General features: G+C 54.3%; 1 protein-coding gene across 2 annotated transcripts in view; it reads left to right on the top strand.

Annotated features, from left to right (window-relative positions):
- The first annotated feature begins 8,388 nt into the window (after positions 1 to 8,388).
- Positions 8,389 to 19,885, top strand: part of Ptprs (protein tyrosine phosphatase receptor type S) — a 77,709-nt gene continuing 66,212 nt past the window's right edge. For both annotated transcript variants that reach the window (XM_045134676.1, XM_045134660.1), the window contains exon 1: positions 8,389 to 8,486. The gene's annotated coding sequence lies outside the window, so the exon portion shown is untranslated. The remainder of the gene's footprint in view (positions 8,487 to 19,885) is intronic.

Genomic DNA, 19,885 nt, shown 5'->3' with positions numbered 1-19,885 from the left:
TGGAGGCTCAGAAGCCTTCCATCAGCACCCAGGACTGTGGGAACACAGAGGGGGCTTTCAGCTTCCCAGGGCAATGTTTGCCTCTGCCTCTGCCTCTTCCAGAAATTACGGTGTAAACTGCAAATTGAATCTTTTTCCCAGTTTAACTAGCAACAACAGGGCCAGGGAGATTGCTCAGTGGTTAAAGTACCTGCCTGCAGAGCCTCATAGCCCAGCACCCACGTTAAGTCAGATGTACAAGGTGGCACATGCTTCTGGAGTTTGTTTGCAGTGACTGGAGGCCCTGGTGTGTCCATTCTCTCTCTCTTTCTCAATTAAATAAATAAACAAATATAATATTTAAAAACAACAACAAAGCCAGGCATGGTGGCACATGCCTTTAATCCTACCACTCGGGAGACTGAGGCAGGAGGATCACCAAAAGTTTAAGGCCAGCCTGGGCTACAGTGAGACCCCACTGCAAAAAAATAAGTAAATAAATAAACAACAAAAATGACAATAAATAGAAAAACCCAGAAGCCCAACAATGAAAGCAAGACCTGACCCAGCCCAGACTCTTCCTCTGGAATGTCCTCAAGGACACCAGCTCCCCACATCTCCTGACTGCCACTCTGCTCTTTGGCTGGGCTCTGGGTCTCTTTCTCCCCCAAATAAACAACATTGTTGGTTGTTTCCCCCCCCGCCAAGGTAGGGTCTCATTCTAGCTCAGGCTGACCTGGACTTCACTATGTAGTCTCAGGTTGACCTCGAACTCCTGGCTATCTGCCTACTTCTGCCTCCTGAGTGCTGGGATTTTAAAGGTGTGCACTACCACAGCTGGCTCCATTGTAGGTTTTTAAAGCTGTTTTGCCATCACTTGACTGAATTGTCTGAGGTTTAAGGTCTTCCTGACGAAATCAACACATCAACATTTTCCTCTCTGGCAAACAAGATGTAGAAAAAAGGAAGGAAATTTAGATTTTGTTAGCGGAGGTACAAAAGAGAAGAGGAGATTGCATAGGTTTCTCTGCGTGGAACGTTTGAGAGGATGGTGTCCCTTCAGAAAACTCCAATAGGCTGAAGCAGAGAGTCTTCCCAACAAAACAGACCACAGGGAAGTAAATGTCACTTAACTTCCCTGTCACATGAGGCCACAAGGCCTGGACAACTCTCTGCCCCTGTTCTCTACTGCATTAGAATGCTCCCGATGCTGGGAGGTAGCTCAGTGGTTAAAGACAATTGCTTGCAAAGTCTGATGACCTGGATTTGATTCCCGAGTGTCCACATAAAACCAGAAGCAAATGTGGCCCAAGTGTCTGGTATTTATTGGCAGCAGCAAGAGGTCCTGGTGCACGCATGCACATGTACACACACACACACACACACACACACACACACACACACACACACAAACACACACACACACATAGATAAAATTAAAAACAATACATGTCAGGTGAGCATGGGATAGAGACCCCACCTTGAATAAATTAAATAAGCTGGGCCCACACTGGCCTTTGGGCAAAGCTCAGAACCAGTGTGTTCATTTGGCAAAGGATGTTCGAGGTGTGCCAGCCTGGGCATGGGGACCAGGGACGTTGTTCATCTTACTCTTGTATTGTCTAAAATCCACGTGCCTTCTCTTCATAGGGAGTGAGACATCCATGGCAGGGAGCAAGCAAGCCCAGCCTGCAGGGAGGGATATTACCTCAGACACTTTATGGTCCCAGCCTCCCCTTCATCCCAAGAACCTTTGGCGCAGAGGAACTGGGGACCCCGAGCTAAGACAGGGGCCCCAGTCTTGACTCAAGTTCATGCAGCGTAGACACTCAGTTTCCAATCCTGGCGGAGCTGTCAGGCCCTGGGCTGGTCCTCATCCTCCCTGTGCCTCTCACCCAGGGACCAAGAGGTCCCTGCAACCTACTCCACATCAGGCCTGCCATTGTGGGCTCCCTGCAGCAGCCACCAGAGGGCGCCATGAGCAACAAGTCATCTTCCTCCTCCGTCCCTAGCCCTCCATGGCTCCCCCGTCCAGGTCAGAGACCCAGTCCTCCTACGGCCGCCAGGCCCCGCCCGCCCTCCTAGACCTCTCTGCCGACACAGGGGCGTCCTTGCTGCTCTACCATTACGCAGGCTCATCATTCCCCGAGGGCCTTTGTTCTAGCGTCACCAAGACACAATTGTAAGTGGAGGCAGAAACAACCAGCGTGAAGCTGTGTGGTGGCCTGTGACCCTAGCAGTTGGGAGGCTGAGGCCAGAGGATTGTGGTGAGTTCTAGGACAGCCTGAGCCATGGAGATAAGAGAGGCAAGTTTATGTCATTCTAAGTCCAGTGACCTTCCTCATCTGTTCACTGCTGTTCCTAGGTGAGAAACATCCCAATATTTAAAAAATTTGCAAGGGGCTGGAGAGATGGTTCAGCAGTTAAGGTGCTTGCCTGCAAAGTCTAATGACTTGGGTTCAATTCCCCAGTACCCATGCAAAGCCAGATGCACAAAGTGGCACATGCATCTGCAGTTCGTTTGCAGCTGCTAGAGGCTGCTGTGCCCATTTTCTGACTCCTCTCTCTCCCTCTCCTCTCTCTCTTCTTTCTGTGCTTGCAAATAAATAAATAAAAACATTTTTTTAAAATGTGTAAGAATTCATCATAACATTACTTGAGACAAGGGCAGTGACTTGAGCAGTGTCTGAAGGGCCCAGCAGGATGTTAGTTGTGAGCTCCACCCCAATTTCTTACTTTTCATTTTGAGATGGGGGGGGTCTTCTACGTCATCCAAGCTGTGCTTACACTTGCTCCGTGGGACACATGGGCCTGGAACTTGTCACTCTCCTGCCTTCACTTCTCTTGCCACCAATCAAGCCTGCTAAGGAACTTCCCTGTCTCCTCACATGTGGTCCTTTGCTGGAAGTGTCCATTACTTCACCCTGTGGCTAGACTTCACAGGGTCAGTCTGTCGTGTCCCGTGCCATGCTGGGTTTGACCATTTCTTTACACTTCCAGGGGCGGCTCCCTCTGATGTGGCTCCTTCAGTTATGGAGACCTGGCCTGAGGTAGGTGCGGTCAGACCTGGCTCACAGCTAAGGAGACTCCCAGGGCCTCACAGCTGGCTCCAGCCGAGAGGTTTACAACAGCTTCAAGCTGAGTGTGCCTCCACCTTGCCAGCGCTGGGCTGGCAGGTGACGTCACAGTCTGTGTGGTGCTCAGGATGGAACACAGGGCCTCAAGCATGCTGGGAAAGCGCTACCCACTGAGCCCCAGAGCCAGTCTTGAAGACTAGCTTTGCAATAAATTTGTTTTTGTAGCCCAGGCTGGCTTGAACTGACAGCAATCCTCCTGCCTCAGCTTCTTGAGTGCTAGGACTAAAGGCATGTGCCACCACACCTGGATGGTAATGAGTTTAAAAATTTTTAATGTGTGTGAGACCTTCCACTTTCTTCTTTCTTTCAGGATTGTATAAGGCATTAAGACTCCCCTGAACCCCGGTCTGAATCTTAGGATCTTCAAAGAAGTACTTGGGATTTGATAGAAATTGGGTGAGATCTGTGGATCAATTCTGGGAACATTGCTTTAATTTTAGGATTATTTTTCCAATCCATGAACATGGGATGTCTTTCCATTTTTTTGTAGATGTTCAATCATTTCTTTTTCTAAAATAAATACTCCTCTCTCTATATATTTATTTATTTGAGAGAGAGAGACAGAAAAAGAGAGTGAGTATGGCCTCCAGCCACTGCAAACTCCAGACACATGTGCCACTCTGGGCATCTGGCTTTACGTGGGTACTGGGGATTCAAACTCAGGCTGTTAGGCTTTGCAGACAAGTGCCTTAACCTCTGAGCCATCTCTCCAGCCCCACAGTCATTTTTTTTTTTTTTTTTTTTTGGTTTTTCGAGGTAGGGTCTCACTCTGGTCCAGGCTAACCTGGAATTAACTCTGTAGTCTCAGGGTGGCCTTGAACTCACGGCGATCCTCCTACCTCTGCCTCCCGAGTGCTGGGATTAAAGGCGTGCACCACCACGCCCGGCTTCCCACAGTCATTTTAAAGACATGGTCTCCGTGTGTAGCTCAGGGTGGCCTCAAGCTTGAGATCCCCCTGCCTCTGCCTCACCAGTGCTAGCATGACAGGTGCTTGCCACCACCCCAGGATCGACACTCAAGTCTTTCATCATGAGGTGTGATATCGACTGTGTCACATGGGGAACTTGGGTTCCTTTATAGACCGACTGTGTTGACCATCTCATTATGATGAGACCTTGGATTGTGCAAGTGTCATATCCTGTCCAGACCAGGATATGCTCATGACATCAGCCATGTCTCATTCCAGAACACCAGTGGTCACCGACAAAGGAGCCCAGCACAGAGAAGGCCTTTAACAAAAGGTGGGCTCTACCTCTTTGTTTTGTCTTTGTAAATAAGCTTGGAGGGAGGGAGACATGGAGCGAAAAGGAGAGAGGATCATTTAGAAGCAGTGAAGAACAGTGGCATCTGGCCCATGTGCGCTCTGGGGGTTCTCCTGAGACTTCAGGCTGTGTTCCACCCACACAGTCCTGGACTTGGCACAGAGGAGTCTGTCTGTGGACGTTACATGTCTCCCTAGAGCTATGTCAACAGAGACACAGCCGAAGTGATCACCGACTTCTGGAAGATGCCAGGGCAGACACGTGTGGAAAGGAGGAGCTTTGGTGTCTTTCCCGCCCTGACACGTCCAACGTGCCCACAGGAAAATAATCTGAACTCTTCACCCATCTGTGACTCACACTGCTTCCACGTGCCAGGTGCCAGGACTGGCAGACATCAAAGGCCCCAGGCCCTGCTCACCCTGCTTCCACACGCCTCAGGCACAGTCTGTCCCCTGGGCCTGGCATGTGCTGGCCTGCTGCTGGGCTGGGTTCCCTATTGCTGCCTCCTTTGTGCCTTTCTGAACTTGCCAGAGCGCCTGGAAGCTGGAATAGTAACCGACTAAAGTATCCCATCCTCTGAGCACAAAGTAAAAGAACTGGGATGGGAGATGCTCAGTGGTTCAAGGCACTTGCCTACAAAGCCTGCTAACCTGGGTTTGATTCTCCAGTATCCATGTAAAGCCAGGTGCACACAGTGGTGATTGTACTCAGAGTTCGAGTGCAATGATAAGAGGCCCTGGCACATCCATAATCTGGCAAATAAATAAAAAATAATTTTAAATATATATATATATTTTTAGCCAGGAATGGTGGTACATGCCACTAATCCCAGATCTTAGGAGGCAGAGGTAGGATGATCACTGTGAGTTCGAGCCTGGAACTATATAGTGAATTCAAGGTCAGCCTGGGCTAGAATGAGACCCTACCTCAAAATCCAAATGAAAAAAAACAACTATTTTTTTGCAATGCTGGTGCTAGAACCTGGGGCTCCACACAAGCTAGATAGAAGCCCTTCTTCTGAGCCCCAGTCCGAGTCCCTCAACAATGATTCTAGGCTGTCACTCTACCACTGACCACGCCCCATCCCTCTCTGGGCTGTCACTCTACTGCTAACCACACCCCCAGCCCGCACTATGGGTTCTAGGTTGTTACTATTATACCCATTGACTACATCCCAACCTGCTCTGTGGGTTCTAGACTGTCATTCTACCACTGACCACATCCCCAGAACCCTCATTGTGGGTTCCAGGCTGTCACTCTACCTCTTACCACAGCCCCAGCCCTCACTGGGGGTTCTAGGCTGTCACTCTACCTCTGACCACGCCCCCAGCCCTCAGTGGGGGTTCTAGGCTGTCACTCTACCACTGACCACACCCCCTGCTCTTTGTTCCTGTGTCTGGTGTCAGGAGATTGATATGGTTTGACTCTTGTCATCATCCCAGTGGCCCTAAGACACTAGCTACTGTTCTGGACCCCATACAGGCAGGCAAACCAACTCACAGCTAGAGAGCGGGGAAATCAGACAGGAGACAAGCAAGCGGCCCCTGTGACATTGTTCTAAAGATGAACAGTAACTCTAGCAAGATGTTTGGGGGCAGTCTCTCAAGACTTGAAGGATGAGAGCCATCTGCTCTGGGAAGAACTGCATCCTGGCCAGAGGACCCAGCCCGTGCAGAAGCCGTGGGGGGGGGGTTAGGAGGAGCCTGACATTTGGACTCACTGAGGCTGGTGTAGCTGCAGCAGGGGCAGTGAGGGAGGAAGGGGTAGGGTAATGTCTGCCAGCCAGAGTTCAATTCTCCAGCACCACCTACATCCGGACAGCAGGTGACCTATGCATCTGTGATCTCAACGACATTCCAGGAGAACTTGAGTCAACTGTCAGAGACCCTGTCTCAGAGGAAGTGGACACAGACACCTCTGGCTGCCCTGTGACCTCCAGAACAGTCAAATTAATTATTATGGGACGGGACAAGGCAGGTCTGTAGGGCCCACTGGGCTACAGGGCTAACAGCTTTAACCTAGGGTGGGACACTGTCCGCCTGCCATTGCACCAAGTGCAGGTGTTGACTTTTGCTGTCAGCGACCACCCCCTCCCCTGCTTTCTGGTTTTTCGAGGTAGAGTTTCACTCTAGCCCAGGCTGACCTAGAATTTACTATGTAGTCTCAGGGTGGCCTTGAACTCACAGTGATTCTCCTACCTCTGCCTCCCTAGTGCTGGGATTAAAGGCATGCACCACCACGCCCAGCTCAGCCCATCTTTTTATCTCTGTGTGCAGAGGATTCAACACAAACTTGGCTGGGAGGCTGAACAATGGCCTGGATAGATGTTTCTGGGCCTCAGACACTGTTTGGCATGCCCAAGACCCCGGCCGGCAAAGCAGTTCTCTCTCCTTGCAGACACGGGTGCTGGCTTAGGCCCCAGTCTACCATTTTCACAAGATGGGACTGTCCTGTTCAGTCCCTTCCATCCTCACAGCCTCCTTTTTCCTAGACCTCCAGGGAATATGCAAAGCTTGAGCACCTATTGTGTACATGTCCTGCCCAGCATGTGTGCAGGGACATGCTTGCTTCCCACTGCTTGGTGCCTTAGCCAGAGGCCAGAATCGCCAAAAGTCGGGTCAGGGTCACCCAGCTAGGAGAGAGGACGACTCCGGCTCTGCAAACCTGGCCGAGGATTCAACCACGGGAACCTCTGAGCTTAATTTAGGCTGCTCATTAAATTATTCATGGGTGCTCTTCCTCTGTTTATGACTTCCGCCTAGTCCGCTCCCTGGCCTTTCCTTTTTATGTCTCTGTGTTTGGCTTAGAGTAAACGAAGCAACGATTTTTAAGGGGGAAAGACCCCCAAATTCTAGAGTCAAAATTTGCTTTTGGGACCAGCCCTCTTTCTGTAGCTCAGGCTGGGCTTCAAACTTCAATTCTCCTGCCTCAGCCCCTCAAGTGCTGCAACAGCCCTGCGTGTCCATACCTGGGTAAAATCATGTCTTTTTAGAGATAAGGCCAGAAAATAAAGGCTTTCCATCTGCTGTATTTCAGCCTGCGGTGCACATCTGCCCCAAGTGACAAGATTTCGTGGTTTTTTTTTTCCTTCTGTCTTTATTTAACTTATTAGAGACAGAGAGAATGGACGTTCCAGGGACTCCAGCTACTACAAATGAACTCCAGATGCTTGGGCCACTTTGTGCATCTGGCTTATGTGGGTCCTGGGGAATTGAACCTGGATCCTTTGGCTTTGCACCTTAACCCCTAAGCCATCTCTTCAGCCCTATTTATGTTTTGAGAGTCCCAGTTGTCCAGACTGGCCTTGAACTCACTCTGTAGCCCACGTTAGCCTCTCTTTATTCTACTGCCTCAGCTCCCTGAGTAGTTGGGGTGACAGACCTGCAACATCATGCTTGGCTTCATGCGGAAAAGAGTGGTGGGGGGACGAGCATTGTGGCTAAAGGACAAAGTGAGGAAGGATGGACAGGAGAAAATGGAAGAAGCGGCTTCAGCCTGCTGTGGTGACACATACTTGTTCCAGCAGGAAGATCAGGAGTTCAAGGCCTGTTGAAGCCTGTCTCAAAAAATAACACGATACTGTTGTGGCTGCAGCTCAGCGGGTCGAGGCCTCTGGTTCGTCCCCGTTACCTATAAACAGGGCATGGTGGCACACGCCGGTTATCCATCACTGTCCTGCGGAGGCAGGAGAATTGCGTGTTCAAAGCTGGCCTGGACTACAAGAGGCCCTGTGTCAGTCAAACAAGCAGCGGCCCCAGCTGGCCTCGCTGCTGGGACGGCACCCGCGAGCCGGGGCTGCCCCACGTGCTCCCGCGGTGCTTTAAATACTCCCAGAGGCACGTGACCCCGCTGCGCGCCCTCATTGGCCGCGGGTAGGAGGAGCGACGGTGCGCCTGCGCGGTGGCGCCCCCGACAGGCCCCGCCCCCTCCTGTGGGGCGGCCGCGGCGGCGGAAGGGGTGACGTCAGCGCTGTGGGGGGGCGCGCGCGAGCCGCAGTGAGTCGTCGGCGCGGTCCGCGCGGCCAGCCCCGGCTCGGCGCGGATCCGATGCCCCAAGCAGGATGTGAGGCGAGGCCGCGCCGGGGGAGCCCAGCCCGCCGCTCCGCAGGTACGCGGGGCCCCGAGGCGGCTTCTTTCTGCGGCGGCGGCGGCGGTCCGGGGCGGGGGCTGGGACCGGGGTCGGGGGAGGGTCTGGGCAGCGAGCCGGCTTTGTGTACCGGTCTCCGTCCCCCGCCGCGATCACTCTCCGCGGACAGTCCTGGGGTCCCCTCTCCCTCCACCGTCCCCGCCCGCAGCTCCTTTGTCGTCGGAGGGAGGCGGCCCTCGGGGTCCCCCATCCCCAGCGCCGGCCCCACCCTTCTGCGGCGGGAGCCCCTGCCCCTCCGGGCCGGGAGACCCCGAGCCGGCCCCGGCCGCGGGTGTGCGCGAGGTGAGCGCCTCGGAGCCCCGTCTCCTCCCGTGGTCGTGGGCCGTGGGCCGCGGGGATCCCCGGGGAACAACGCCAGCCCCGGGGTGCCGCTCGCCCCGGGCCCGGGGGGACCTGAGGAGGGCGGTGACGTCACCGGGGGCGGGGCCCGCGGCAGGTGGAGGGGCGCCGCTCGGGGACCCCGCCGCCGGAGCCAAGTTCACGGCCCTTCACCGGGGACCCGCAAAGCAGTTTTCTTTCCAAATTCTAGAAGGGGGACTCGCCCATCCCAGCGCCGCTACAGACTAGAACCTATTTTTACATGTTTTGAGCCACACACACCCCAAAACGTTCCCCCGGCCCCGTGACCCCTTATCCCCCTCACATCCCCCCTCCATCACCCCCTCTTCCCTTCCACCCGTGGGCACCTCTTGCCCACCCCCACGTGAGCACGGTCCCTGGCACCGCCTCCTTCCCGGCTGGGATTCCCTTGTCTCCCCCCAAGTCCCCAACCTGAGCAGGGTCACCTCCCAAAAAAGCAGCCCAACTGCTGTTCCCAGGGACATAGTCGGTGTCCCCGTCCCGAGTGAGCACTTGGGAACTCGGAGAAGCTGGGACAGTCAAGACGGTCCCCCAGGGTGTCACAGAGGGGCCCACTGTCGTTGCACTCCCTTCTCTGCACTCGGCTGCAGGATGCTGTCCCCTGTGGAGGCTGTCTCCTCCCCCCTCCCCCGTCTTTGTCTGGGCTAGCCCAGGAGGCTCGGCTGTGGCACCGCGGAGGAGAGCTGAGGCTCTCAAGTCCTTTAATAATGTCCAGGGGACACTGGAACAGCCATTTGCATAGCTGGGTCCTCTTTTCTTTGTGTCCCTCCTCCTGCCAATCTCGCCCGCCTGCCTTCTGTCCCTCGCTTCTCTCTCCTTCTCCTACCAGATGATCCTTTGGCGACGGAAGGAGGGCAGCTGGAGCCGGGGGCGGCCTGCCAACCCCAGAGTCCATCAGCTAGGGGATGCAAAGCAACGTCCCTGTCCCAAGACAATACCCCCCATCCTTTTCTCCACCCATCCATCCACCTGGGCATCTCCTCCCTGCTTGCTTGCGCTCTCTCTCAATCTCTGTCTCTCTCTCTCTCTCTTTCTTCTTCTTCTTCTTCCTGTCCTGTTCCCTCCTGGGGAGTTAGGGGACACCTTCACCATGACATTGCAGTTCTGCATGGGGACCAGTCGTGTCCCCCACCCCCAAGTCCCTTGAGGGGCCACCATCCACCACCGCGATTGCCTTGAGAGTTGGTATAATTGGGCTCAGGGCAAACAAATTGTCGCGGGAGACCGGCTTTTCCTGGTGAGCTCATGCACCCAAATTTGCTGTACCTGTCGCTGTGCCCCTGGCACGATGACATCGGTCATCCCCGAAGGGCTGGTTCAGGGTATGGCCGTGGCCAAATGCTGTCCCCAGGGGTGATGTCCAGGTCCCAGTCCCAGGGTGATCCTGGTGTGGCTGGGTGTGGCTAGGGAGCAAGAATGGGGGTCCCCTCTTCCTCTTCGGACTCTTCAGTCCTCTTGGGGTCCGTTGGAGGACACTGATGTTTTGGGGGACTCAGACAGACAGACAGGGACATGCAGACACCAGGTTCTTTCCTGCCAGCGCTGCTCTGTATGTGTGACCACGTTTGGTGGCCTTGGCCCTTTTAGTCCCTGCTTCCCAAGGGGACTTTGGCCATCTCTGTCCCCAGATCCCTCGGGAAGTCCTGAAGGTAGATACTTCTCCACGTGGTATGTGGTATGTTTTTTTTTTTTTCTGGGTGGTGACTTGATTTCCCCTGCAGAGCTGCATGTGGTGAAAGCCACTTGGTGACCTGTGGCTTAATGGATTGTCCCCCTGCTGGCACACGATCACCGCGGTGGGCAGGGAGACTGAGGCAGCAGCAGCGAGGTGACCTGGTGGCTCTGTGTGGGCGCCTTGTGGCCCGCCATTCACCTGCTTTCCAGCTGCAGCCGTGTGTGGGAAGAAGGAGGGGGTTTCGAGAGTTGGGGGCAGGGGAGCCAGTGGAAACCCTAAAAATAAAGAAAGACCTGTACATGGGGCTGGTTCAGGGACACTGACAGAGCACTGCCTGCCTCCCGGGCTTCCTTGGGAGAATGTTGGGTTTGTGGGACCCAAGGTGGCCAGTGGCTTCCTGTAGTGGCATCTCAGGTTTCTGAAAGGATCCCAGAGGCTTAGGGTCACACACTGGGGAATTTTGCTTTTCTTCTGCACCTGAGACTTAGTTTCCCCACTTGAGTGCTGTGCATCTCAGGCCTGGGAGCTGCCCACTCTGGGCTGCCATTTTCACGGCCGTGCATAACCGTCACTTCTCCGTCCCTGGTCCTCTCTCAGGGACCCCGGCCCTAACCGCGAATGTCAATGTGCAGTTCCAGAATTCGCTGAGGAGATGCCCCTCTCCGGCCCTGGTCCTGGCCGCCCTTCCTCTGTCCTTCCCTGCGACAAATTCCCCAGGCAGAGTAGCCTGGTCTCTGGTGGGGACAGGAGGGGACCGAACAGACGAAGCACGACCCTGCCGGTGTGAGAGAGCCCCATGGTGGGTCCCTAAATGAAGGATAGGATAGCAAGGCAGAGTTCACGGGCTTTACCGAGAGTCTTCTTTCTAGAAGTCTTTTTTCCAGCGTACAGCAGCACCCGGGGGCTTGCGGGCTGCCGGGGAACAGCGGGTACAGGAAGGGGGTCCAGGCTTACGTGTGTGTGCCATGCTGTCCCCACTCACCATGGGGCTCTTTAATATTTGGAATTAGGACCAGCCACCTGGGGAGAGGAAGTGAAGCTGGGAAACAGCGCTCTGAGAAATGTTCACCCAGAGAGGATGAATCCCAGCCCTGAGATGCACAGCATCTGGTGTGACATTCCTGCATCCCTAGGTCCTTGGGCTGAAAGAAAGGGCCATGGGAAGAAAAAGTAGAGATCTGGGAGGGCTGGACCCCCCAGAGTTCTGGCCTGGCATGTGCTAAGGCCCTGGGCTCCGTCCCCAGCACTGCACCAAGTGTGTGTGGGGGGGGGGAGACGGTGGGGCCTGTGGCTTCCCTTGCGTCGTCGTCACTGGCTGGTATTTCCGAGTGCAAGGGGGAGGGGATCGTGCGTGGGGACCGGGGAAAATCGCCTTACACTTCTGCTCAGGCGAAAATGAACAAGTGGATATGAGTGACTCAGGAGGGCCCGGCTCGCACATGGCTTTATTTTTTTTCTTTTTCTTTTTCTTTTTCCTTTTCCTTTTTTTTTTTTTTTTAATCTCCCCCAGCACTGCCGGTCCCCACCCCCGCCACCGTCCTCCTGGCCTGCTGCGCTGGACTTGGCATTGGGATATTTTGAGTGAGCCTTCTAGAATCTCATTCTTTCCCTTGAATCCTGTGGAGGCCACAGGATCCCAGAGCTGAAAATAAACTGGGGGTTTTTGTCCTGGCGTCCCCAGCCCTCCATCCCCCAGCCTGTCGCCATCCCTGAGACCCAGATCTCCAGTGTCCCTCTTTTCTCTGTGCTTTTTGTCTGTGACACTCTTTATCTTACCTGGATGTCCCTCCCCTGCTGTTTAGAGTGTCCGTTTCATTTTATTTACATTTATTTTTAATCTTTACTGTCAGGCCCTTTGGGGAAAGCCAGAGGTCTCCTTTCCCCCATCCCACTCCTCCCACCCTACTGAGAAATTCCGGTTTTTTTTCCACTCCTGCGTCTCTCCTTTCTGCCTGCCAGGTGTCTCTCTCTCTCTCCTCTTTAACATCTCCATACTGTGGCATCTTTGCTTGCGAATGAGGTTAGTCTCCACCTGCCTGACTTCTCGGTCTGGTCTGGTCTGCTATGCTGTGCAAACTGAGCCGGGTAGCTTGACCTCTCTGTTCTGCATCCACAGACTAGACGTGCCATGGGGGGATGAGGGCTTATCCCCCCAGCTTTTTGGCACCTTCCTCTTCACCCATGTCTTCTCCCCAGAGTGTCCACTGCATATCCCCAAAGCCCCTGCCTGAGTGGAGAGGTGAAGCGACATGCCCTCCTGTGGGGCTGTCTCATGGGGAGATATTCCGGGGTGCTGGCTGTGTGTGTGTATAATTTAACACCGCTTATAATTAACCCCATGATTAGCTAATAAGGGATGTCGGGGGGGGAGGTGTGGTAATAATAGCTCCTCTGACTTATTTTGTGGCATCCCGTGCCAGGCCTTCTGCTGAGAAACCCCTCCGCAGTGCGGTGCGGTGTGCTTCCCAGCCTGGCCTCACAGTCGCTTCAGCTTCCAGAGGGCAGGGGCGGGAGAGGCACAGAGAGGGTGTACATCGCCCCAGGTCACACAGCCCACGGATGGATGACAGCACCCAGATTGTCAGGCTCTGCCCAATGGTCAGAAATGCCATTTCTTCTTAGGTTTATGTATATACACACACATATAGAGAGAGAGATTCATATTTATTTATGGAGAACTTTATCTTCCTTTATCTTCCCCCCCCTCTTCTCCTGGCCCATCCCATATAGTTTTTTTTTTTTTTTTTGGTTGTTGTTTGTTTGTTTGTTTGTTTTGAGGTACGGTCTCACTTTGGCTTTGGCTGACCTGAAATTCACTATATAGTCTCAGGCTGGCCTTGAACTCATGGTGATCCTCCTACCTCTGCCTCCCAAGTGCTGGGATTAAAGGCATGCACCACCACCACCCCCGGCTTTCCTTACAGTTTTTATATGTTTTTTTGAGGCAGTGTCTCATGTAGCCTAGGTTGGCCTCGAACTCACTGTGTAGCCAAAGCTGGCCTTGAACTCCTGATCCTGCTGCCTGTACTTCCCTAGTGCTGGGGTGACAAGCATGCACCCCTATGGCTGGCTGAAATGTTTTATTTTTCTGTGTGGAATCAGAATCTTGCTGTGTAGCCCCAACTGATCTGTAATTCACAGTCCTCCTGCCTCAGCCTCCGAGCAGCAGGAATGATGGGTGTGCATCACCACTTGTGGCTGTGTTTTTCTCTTTTCATTTGTAAATTAGCTTCTGTGAACCAGACAGGAAAACGGGTGGGCATGTCACTTCCACAGCAGTTTACCTGCCAGGAGGTGAGAGCAAGGGCCAGGACCAGGATTCACATCCCACCTCTGGTACTTGTTGGCTGTGTAACATGGGGCAAGTTGCTCAGCCTGTCTGTAATTTTGTTTTTCTTACCTGGCAAGGGTCGCTGGGAGGATGAAATGACTTAAAATGGACACAGTGGGCACTTGTGGTGGACTTGGCGTGGGTGCAAGCCATGTCCTTGTCCTCTGCCCCTCCCCCCCCGCCAGGGATTTGGTGTTTCAGTTTTGACACCATCTTGACCCAGGGCTGTGAGGTGGATGGATGTGTCTTCCCAGCAGCCCTGGCTGTGTCCCCAGCCCCTCCACAGGGTCCAGCCCCAGCCAGCCGGCGACATGACTCAGCTGCTGTAAACTGGGGCGTTCCCCGTGGCTGGCTGCTGAACGAACGAGGCCGCCCCACTTCTGCAGCGGCGCCGTGAGGCCTGAGCTCTGCAGACACCCTGGGACCCACCAGAGGTGAGGGCACTCCATCCCGAGGGTGGGTGGACCCCGGGGCAGCAGAACTCATCTAGTGGCTAATGCTTCATTCATTCCTTCATTCATGATGTCAGTCCGATGGACAGCCAGACAGGTAGTCTGTCAGTCCGTTAAAAACTAGCTGCTAAAGAATTTAGACTTAATCTCTCCTCTGCTTCTCTGTTGCGGGCCTCAGACTCGAGCTGGAGGTGCCCCATGCCTCGGTTTTGCCACCTATGAAATGGGTGCGTTTTAACCAAGCCAGGTGTGGTACAGGCTGGTCATCTCAGTACCAGGGAGGTAGAGGCAAGAGGAACAGGAAGGAATTCAAGGTCATTCTCAGCTACATAGGAGCTGGAGGCCACCCTGGGATACATAAGACCTGTCTCAAAATGAAAAGAAGGAAGGAAAGAAGGAAGGAAGGAAGGAAAGAAGGAAGAAGGGAGGGGAGGTAGGGAGGAGGAAATCCTGTAGTAAGTTTGTGGGAACCCCTCAGCATAGCTGCCCACATGGGAGTGAGTAGGAAGCATCTCTAGAATGACGATGTGCCCAGGCTTAGAGCTGGGAGGAATGTCTGTCCCCAAGGTCACACAGCCACACTGGATCCCATGCTGGGCTGTGTATAAAAAGTAGGCAGGAGCCTCGCACCAGCCCAGAAGGGAAACTGAGACAGGAAGACTGAAGGCAAATCATTCTTGCCTGATGGGGTGACATAGGCCCACACCCTGGCACCAGAGAGGCTGAGGCAGGAGGATGGTGAGTTCTAGGCCAGCCTGGGCTACCAAGAGAGACCCTGACTCAAAACAACAGAGGAACATTGTCACTCTCAGATCCCACAGTGTGGCGCTGTGTCCTCAGCTGGGCAGTGGCTTCCAGCGGTGGCTTCCTCCCTTGGTCATGGCTGTGTCAAATTGTGCCACAACCCTGAATGTCCGAGGAAAACCAGGTTCAACATGAAATTAGCCATTTTGCCTCCGGCCTTGGTTCTGTGGTTCCTCAAACTGTCACAGGAATGTGAAAATCCAGGACACCTTGGGGACGGGCCTTACCTCCCACTCCCACTGTCTGCGGGTTGTATGCCTCCCCCCACATTGCCTGAGCCTTAGTTTCCCCAGTGGTCCTTGGAAGGCCAGTTTGGGATGTTGAAGGCAGGCCATGGCTGTGATGATGTTGACACTGGTCACCATGATAAACTTGACTTGAAGCCACCCAGAGGCTCTGGGGCAGTGTAGGGACCCTGGGTCATGTCTGGGGACATGTGTGCCTGTCACACTGGGGGAGCTCCTGGCTTGGAGCAGCGACACAGCTCAGCACCCTGCAGGGCCCAAGACACTACCACCAAGATTCCTGGCCCAGATCCCACCACACTGATTTAGACCTGAGACCTTAGGCAGAGGAAGAAGTCAGGCAGAGATGCAGTCTTAACATCTGTGGACCCTGTACTGGTTCACAGGGTCTTGTCACTGGTCATCGTGGCCCCATTGAGCCTCAGGAGTGGGTCACTGAGTTCAAAAACCAGGCATGGTGGCTCATGCCTGTCGTTAGCACTTAGGAAGCTGATGCAGGAGGGTTGCTGTGAGTTTAGGGCAGCCTGGGCTCCAGTGATACTGTCTAATAAAGAGGGATATGTGACCACCCAATGTCACCCCAAAGACAGGACTTTGTTCTTTATTCCTCCTGGCCTCGGAAGTCACTGGGACCCTGGCAAGGGTTTGGGGAGCAGAGGGCCTGGCATGGAGCCCTGATGCGTGTTGTCCCCGCCATGTGAGGGGACCCCCGCTTGTCCTTGTTCACAAATGAAGGCCTTGTCTTGGCTGCTGTGATGTGTGTGTGACCACTCATGTTTTGTCCCAATTCATTCTTAGAATGGCCCCAGCAGGTGGCACTGTGACTCTCACCTTGCAGAAGGGAGACTGAGGCACAGGGAAGGGAGAAGTGGGAAGAACTGGAATGTCCTTTCAACTACTTCTGTACCTGTGTCTCAAGCAGTCATACAGGGTCCCATGTCCTGCCCATGCTTGCTTTAATGCTGTCTTATCACAGACCCAGCTAAGCCAGCACTCTAATGCCCAGCCTGCATGATTCTTAATACTTAAAAAATATATATTGATTTATTTATTGGTTTTCCAGGGTAGGGTCTCACTTTAGCTCAGACTGACCTGGAATTCACTGTGTAGTCTCAGGGTGGCCTCAAACTAACTGTATCCTCCTACCTCTGTCTCCCAAGTACTGGGATTAAAGGCATGCACCATCATGCCTGGCTTTAAATTTTTATTTATTTATTATGAGAGACGGGGATGGGGGGAGAGAATGGGCATGCCAGGGCCTCTAGCCACTGCAAACAAACTCCAGATGCATGTGCCATGGGTTCTGGAGAATTGAACCTGGGTCCTTAGGCTTTGTAGGCAAGAACCTTAATTGGTTCATGTCTTGAGCCCCCCTCCTATTTTTTTGAAGTACAGCCTCACTCTATAATCTCAGGCTGGCCTTGAACTCACAGCAATCCTCCTACCTCTGCCTCCCAAATGTTGGGATTAAATGTGTGCTCCATCATGCCCTGCAACTCAGTACTTTTCGAACAAGGAGACTGTGGTGTCATTCAGTGCCTGTTGGCTGTGATACAGACAAATTCCTATGGTGGGTGATAGTTTTGCTAGCAGTGTCTGCGTTAGAGGTCTGCTTTTGCCCCCTGCTGCGCTGTCTTTGAATTTTCCTTCATGGCTCCTGCCCTGGCTTCTCTATCCAGACACATGGCTTCTTGCTGCTGGCTGTCCCATGAACTCTACTTCTGGTGTGGTCATTGTCCCTGGTGTCCCCTTCTGTGGTTCCCACTGATTTTGCAGTCTGTGCCTCCTCCCCCCAGGCCCCTCCCTCCCAGATCAACCTGCCAGTCTCTCTGGGGAGCTACTGCCTCCCTGCGCCAGCGCCAGCCCGGTTGATCCCCCATTAAGCAGGCAATGATCAAGAAAACCCCAAATGGGCGCCCCTCGTTCCGCTCTGATAATACTCCGAACAGGTGATGCTGGAGGAAGCGGCCACCTTGAGACTCCCCTCCCCCTGGCCTTGAGTGGGGAGGCCTGGAGACCAAGTCTCGAGAGGACATGCTTTGTGTCCTCAACCACTCACATGCCCTCTCTGATCTGTGGCCCATTAATGCTGCTGGCCCCCAGCAGTGGCCAGAGGTGGTTGACTCCGAGCCAGGGGCCTGAGGGGCAGGTGTAAGGGACATGGAGACCCCAGAAACAGCCTGTGAGATCTCCAGTCTACTGGGAAGAGACCTGGGGTGCTAGGGACAAATTAAAACTCAAGCAGGGCTGAAGAGATGGCTCCGTGGGTAAAGCACTTGTACCTGAGTTGGGATCCCTGAAACCCCCGTGAATTCCCAGCTTGGCAGTGGCGCCGAGAGCACAACACTGGGGAGCTGGAGACAGGAGGATTACTGGGACTCGGTGGCCAGACAGTGAGACCCTGTCCCCAAAAATGAGGTGGAGAGAGAGAGAGAGGAAGATGCCTGCCGGGGGCCTCTGTGGCACGTGGGAATAAGGCACAGTGACCCAGTCGGGGCCATCATGTCCCACGCCTCAGGTCCCCTCTGCCCCCCTGCCCCACAGCCTGTTGCGTTCTCCCGCAGTGTTCTGAGAATGTTTCCGCCCAAAATCAATTAATGAGCCCATTAAAACTATTTATTTTCCCTGACAGTTGTTTACTGAGGAGAAAGAGATAAATGGGCCCGTGTCCATGCCTGGCGGGGCTCGCAGCCCACAGATGTCACATGGGGTCCCGCCTGCAGCCCACCCCAGCAGAGCTCAGAGCTTCCATGTGCCCGCTGTCCTGACCTAGGAGGCATTGGTGACTCTGACTGGAGTGAGTAGAGTTGTGTCACAGTGGCAGGTCACTCAGGGTGGAGGAAGACATTTCCTGGTGTCTCCTACAGCTGCCAGGGACATCCGATTCATTCTGGGATCAGCCAGTGGGATTTCCTGGAATTGCTTGTAAAGGGACATAGTCTTCATTCTGTCTCAGTCTGGAGAGATGCAGCAGCGGCAGGTGCTTGGGTAGCCGTTTTGGACCATGAGACATCACGAGCAATGAAGGGCCAGAGATTTAAAGAGAGCTTGAGCTTTGTCAATCACGAGATGAGAAAGATCACTCTGAAGAGACCAACTTGGGGGCTTCTCTTATGCAGCAAGAACAGAGGACTTGGTTGCGGGTTTTCTGGTCCTCATAGGCTGCCATGAGCCTCAGGGTCTGGCCTCCATGGGACTAGGTCTCCCCTTGCAAGGATGATGATGAATAACACCAAGCAGGCGGGGTGCTGACTGTCTGGGGCTCCCTGCAGGGTGCTTCATGCACAGTACTCTGTAGTCAGTCCGGCCACTTTGCTGTGAGAAGACCCTGCCACTGAGTCATTTTACGGAGGCTTAGCCAGGGCCTGCTACTTGCTCCACATCAGAGCCAGTGGAGTGGAGCCATGATTCAGCTGATCCAGTACTCCGGGACCTCCACCCTCTCCCCAGCTGGTGCCTGACTGTCACTGTCCCCTCTGGACCCAGGCCTGTTGGCTCCTGGGCCAGTGCAGATATGCAGGAGAGAACACTATTTCCCATCATCACGCAGGTTATCTCAGCCCAGGGTCATGGTCTGCTCCTGGGTGTCCCCAAGCCCTGCTAAGGGGTCCCAACCCCATAGTTGCTCATGCATACCCAAGCCTTCATTCACCTCTGCCCTGCTCCTGGCTTCCCTCCGCCTTGTCCCAACCATGTCCTCCCTGCAGCGGCCACCAGAGGGCGCCATGAGCCCGAATCGTTGCCCTTCTCCTCCTCCCCCCTGACCACTCTTCCATCACCCCAGCTTGTCCTGCCAGGGCCATGCTGGACCTGTGGAAGCACCCCCCTTCCCCATTGCTCCATTGGCCTTGACTTCTCTGAGACAGCCAGCACACAGTAGGGCCACGTGCAGATGCTTGCGTCAACAGACCCCATTCATGGGAAGACGTGACATCCTGGGGTGGTAGAGGCCTCCCAGCTGGCATGACAGCGCTGTCCCAGGTCCCAGCTCCCAGCAGGTGGCTCCCGGGAGGGAAGCGCTGGTCTGGTCCCCGCTGGTCCCTTACGATGGTGACTGCTCCTTCCTCCCACCTCCGCATTCTCACCTCGGCCTGCTCCAGAAATAGCCCCTTTCAAACAGCCGTGTCCCCAAGTTCCGGGCCGTCGCTGCCCACGGGTGTGACGCTGCGCCTTTGGAAATGGAGCTGCTGTTGGGAGGTTATTTTTTCCCTCCTTTGAAGCCCGAAGCCCAGCCCCCAACAGGAAGGCGTGGCCACCAAGGTGTGTGGTCCGCAGGAATGGGACCGTGTGACCTGGGGTTTGTGTCTCCATGCAGCCCGCGCTGTCTGTGTGAGCTTGGCTGGGTGGCAGAGCCTCTCTGTGCTGCTTTTTTCGAGATGCCTCCACGCTTTTAGCCATGTATTTGCCCAGCTGTTTGCTTGGCTTTAAGGCCTGGGGGCGGGGGGGACCCACAGCCACCCCTGCTTCCTGCTTTGTCCCCAGCAGGTGCTGAG

The sequence above is a fragment of the Jaculus jaculus genome, chromosome 15 (assembly GCF_020740685.1).
Source record: "Jaculus jaculus isolate mJacJac1 chromosome 15, mJacJac1.mat.Y.cur, whole genome shotgun sequence".
NCBI lineage: Eukaryota > Metazoa > Chordata > Mammalia > Rodentia > Dipodidae > Jaculus > Jaculus jaculus.
Note: the sequence above shows the minus strand (reverse complement) of the source record. Positions and strands in the feature narration are given on the sequence as shown.